The following is a 4,963-nucleotide window of genomic DNA, read 5'->3' as shown; positions in this document are numbered from 1 at the left end:
TGGGGTGGATTTGACCCAAATGTAGCAATTTTGGGGTGGTTTTGACCAAAATTAGAGGTTCTTGGGATGAATTTGGCCAAAATTTGGAGATTTTGACACAATTTTGTTATTTTTGGTGAAAATCTTTGTGATTTTGGATGGTCTTGACCCAAATTTGCTGATTTTGACCCAAATTTTAGAATTTTGGGTGCTTTAGGTCCAAATTTGAAGATTTTGGGTGGTTTTGATGGAAACCGGAGTGATTTGACCCAAAATTGGAGAGGTTTGGGGTGGTTTTGGTGGAAATTTGGGGTTCTTGAAGTGATTTTGACCAAAATTGGAAGTTTTGGGAAGTCTTGATGAAATTCTGGAGTTCTTGGGGTGGTTTGGGTGAAAATTTGAAGTTCTTGGAGTGGTTTCAACCAAAATTTGAAGATTTTTGGGTGGTTCTGATGAAATTTTGAGGTTCTCGGGGTGGTTTTGATGAAGTTTTGAAGTTTTGGGGTGATTTTGACCAAAATTGAGCAGTTTTGGGTTGGTTTTGATGAAAATTTGAGGCTCTTGGGGCGATTTTGACCCCAATTTGCTGCATTTCTCCAAACTTGAAGGGATTTGGGGTGGTTTAGGTCCAAATTTGAGAGTTTTGGGTGGTTTTGACAAAATTTGAGGGTTTGACCCAAAATTGGAGAGGTTTGGGGTGGTTTGGTGAAAATTTGAGGTCCTTGGGGTGAATATGACCAAAATTTGCTCGTTTGACCCAAATTTGAGAATTTTGACCCAAATTTCAGAATGTTGGGTGGTTTTGGTGAAAATTGTTGGGGTTTGACCCAAAATTGGGGAGGTTTGGGGTGGTTTTGTTGAAAAACTGGGAGTTACTGGGAGCAAACTGGGAGTGACTGGGAGCAAACTGGGAGTTACTGGGAGCTACTGGGAGTGACTGGGAGCAAACTGGGAGTTACTGGGAGCAAACTGGGAGTTACTGGGAGCAAACTGGGAGTGACTGGGAGCTACTGGGAGCACTGGGGCTGGGGTTACGGAGAGCTACTGGAAATGACCTGGGCAGCAAACTGGGATTTATTGGGAATGAACTGGGAATAACTGGGAGTTACTGGGATATACTGGAATTTACTGGGAGTCACTGGGAGTTACTGGGAGTGAATTGGGAGCACTGGGAGTGAACTGGGAGTTACTGGGAGCTACTGGGTGTTACTGGGAGCACTGGAGGTGAACTGGGAGTGAACTGGGAGTTACTGGGAGCTACTGGAGTGAACTGGGAGTTATGGGGAGCAAACTGGGATTTACTGGGAGTAAACTGGGAGCTACTGGGAGCTACTGGAGTGGGGATACTGGGAGCACTGGGAGCGAACTGGGAGTTACTGGGAGCTACTGGGAGTGAACTGGGAGTCACTGGGAGTCACTGGGAGTAACTGGGAGCTACTGGGATTACTGGGAGTGAACTGGGAATTAACTGGGATTTACTGGGAGTTACTGGGATGGAGATACTGGGAGCACTGGAATACTGGGAGGGGGATACTGGGAATACTGGGAGTGAACTGGGAATAACTGGGCATTACTGGGATATACTGGGATTTACTGGGAGTCACTGGGAGCGATCTGGGAGTTACTGGGAGCAAACTGGGATTTACTGGGTGTTACTGGGATTTACTGGGAGTCACTGGGAGTCACTGGGAGCAAACTGGGATTTACTGGGATTTACTGGGAGCACTGGGAGTGAACTGGGAGTGAACTGGGAGTTACTGGGAGCTACTGGGAGTGAACTGGGAGTTATGGGGAGCAAACTGGGATTTACTGGGAGTAAACTGGGAGGTACTGGGAGCTACTGGGGTGGGGATACTGGGAGCTACTGGGAGCACTGGGGGCGAACTGGGAGTTACTGGGAGTCACTGGGAGTTACTGGGAGTCACTGGGAGATACTGGGATTTACTGGGCGTTACTGGGAGTCACTGGGAGTCACTGGGAGCAAACTGGGATTTACTGGGCGTTACTGGGCGTTACTGGGAGCAAACTGGGATTTACTGGGCGTTACTGGGCGTTACTGGGAGCAAACTGGGATTTACTGGGAGTTACTGGGAGCAAACTGGGATTTACTGGGCGTTACTGGGAGTTACTGGGAGTCACTGGGAGTCACTGGGAGCAAACTGGGATTTACTGGGAGTTACTGGGATTTACTGGGAGTTACTGGGAGTGAACTGGGAGTTACTGGGAGCTACTGGGAGTGAACTGGGAGTGAACTGGGAGTTACTGGGTGTTACTGGGAGCTACTGGGAGTGAACTGGGAGTTATGGGGAGCAAACTGGGATTTACTGGGAGTAAACTGGGAGGTACTGGGAGCTACTGGGGTGGGGATACTGGGAGCTACTGGGAGCACTGGGAGCGAACTGGGAGTTACTGGGAGCTACTGGGAGTGAACTGGGAGTTACTGGGAGTTGCTGGGATTGACTGGGAATCACTGGGAATGAACTGGGAGTCACTGGGAGTTACTGGGCGTTACTGGGAGCGAACTGGGATTTACTGGGCGTTACTGGGAGTCACTGGGAGTCACTGGGATTTACTGGGCGTTACTGGGAGTCACTGGGAGCAAACTGGGATTTACTGGGCGTTACTGGGAGTCACTGGGATTTACTGGGATTTACTGGGATTTACTGGGTGTTACTGGGAGTCACTGGGAGCAAACTGGGATTTACTGGGCGTTACTGGGAGTCACTGGGCGTTACTGGGAGCAAACTGGGATTTACTGGGAGTTACTGGGAGTTACTGGGAGTCACTGGGATTTACTGGGATTTACTGGGCGTTACTGGGAGTTACTGGGAGTCACTGGGAGTCACTGGGAGCAAACTGGGAATTACTGGGAGTCACTGGGAGATACTGGGATTTACTGGGCGTTACTGGGAGTCACTGGGAGTTACTGGGAGTCACTGGGAGCAAACTGGGAGTCACTGGGAGTTACTGGGAGCAAACTGGGATTTACTGGGAGTTACTGGGATTCACTGGGAGTCACTGGGAGTTACTGGGAGCAAACTGGGATTTACTGGGAGTCACTGGGAGCAAACTGGGATTTACTGGGCGTTACTGGGAGCAAACTGGGATTTACTGGGAGTCACTCGGAGATACTGGGATTTACTGGGCGTTACTGGGAGTCACTGGGAGTCACTGGGAGCAAACTGGGATTTACTGGGCGTTACTGGGAGTCACTGGGAGCAAACTGGGATTTACTGGGCCTTACTGGGAGTCACTGGGAGCAAACTGGGATTTACTGGCCGTTACTGGGAGTTACTGGGAGCAAACTGGGATTTACTGGCCGTTACTGGGAGTCCCCGAGCCGCCGCTGAGGGCCGGGCGGAAGCGCCTTTTCCCGCCTCACCGAAGGGGCGGGACTTCGCCTCTACTGACCAATAGACGCGTCCGTTCCCTCCTCTCCGGGCGCTGATTGGTCAAGACGTTAGCGCTCAGCCAATCAGAGCGCGAGGGAGGCGTGGTCTCGGAGAGCGGCGGGAATGGCGGGCGAGCTGAGCGCGGAGGCGGCGCGGGAGATCCGCCGTGAGTCGGGGCTTTAATGGCGCTGGACGCGCTTCGAACGGCACGGGAAGGGCTCGGAGGAGGGCTGGAAGGGGGCACGGGCACCCTCAGGGCTCCACGAGTGACTTCCGAGCCGGAGCCTCCTCAGGCGGCCCCGCGGTCCCCTCACGATTCCCTCCCCTCAGGCCGCTCTGAGCTCCAGTTCCCCTCGCGGATTTCAGATCTTCACCCCGAGGCTTTTCAGTCCCGCAAACCCCTCACAGGGGCTCAAATTCACCTCACAGGGGTTCAAATCTTCCCCCCGGGGCCTTTTCAAACCTTCAAACCCCTCACAGAAGCTCCAAATTCTGTCACGAATTTTTAAATTTTTATTCGCGGCTTTTCAATCCCTCAGACCCCCTCACAGGATCTCCAAATCCCCTAACGAGGGTTAAATTCTTCACCCAGGGGCTTTTCTGGCCCTCAAACTGCTCTCAGGAGCTCAAAATCTCCTCATGAGTGTTTAAGTTTTTATTTTGGGCCCCTTATGACATTCAAACAACTCACAGGAGCTCCAGATCCCTTCACGAGTGTTTAAATTTTTATTTTGGAGCTTTTCTGACCCTCAAACCCCTTCCAGAAGCTCAAAATCCCTTCATGAGTGTTTACATTTTTATTTTGGGCCTTTCTGACCCTCAAACTCCTCACAGGACCTCCGAATCCCTTCTCAAATGTTTAAATTTTTATTTTGTGGTTTCTCAATCACTCAGCCCCCTCACAGGAGCTCAAAATCTCCTCATGAGTGTTTAAATTTTTATTTTGGGGCTTTTCAACCCCTCAAACTCCTCACAGGAGCTCCAAATCCCCTCACGAGTGTATAAATTTTTATTTTGGGGCTTTTCTGACCTTCAAACCCCTCACAGGAGATCCAATTCCCCTCGCGAATGTTTGCATTATTATTTTGGGCCTTTTCAATCCCTCAAACCCCTCACAGGAGCTCAAAATCCCCTCATGATTGTTTTAATTTTTATTCTGGGCTTTTCAATCCCTCAAACCCCTCACAGGAGCTCAAAATCCCCTCACGAATAATTATATTTTTATTTTGGGCTTTTCCATCCCTCAAACCCCTCACAAGAGCTCAAAATCCCCTCATGATTGTTTTAATTTTTATTTTGGGCCTTTTCAATCCCTCAAACCCCTCACAGGAGCTGAAATCCCTTCGTGGATGTTTCAATTTTTATTTTTGGGCTTTTTGATCCCTCAAACTCCTCACAGGAGCTCCAAATCCCTTCACAAATGTTTAAATTTTTATTTTGTGGCTTCTCAATCACTCAGCTCCCTCACAGGAGCTCAAAATCTCCTCATGAGTGTTTAAATTTTTATTTTGGGGCTTTTCAATCCCTCAAACCCCTCACAGGAGCTCAAAATCCCTCATGAATATTTCAATTTTTATTTTGGGGCCTTTTCA

This window comes from Melospiza melodia, chromosome 1, assembly GCF_035770615.1.
Source record: "Melospiza melodia melodia isolate bMelMel2 chromosome 1, bMelMel2.pri, whole genome shotgun sequence".
In the NCBI taxonomy this organism is placed as follows: Eukaryota; Metazoa; Chordata; class Aves; order Passeriformes; family Passerellidae; genus Melospiza; species Melospiza melodia.
This window is presented reverse-complemented; position numbering follows the sequence as displayed.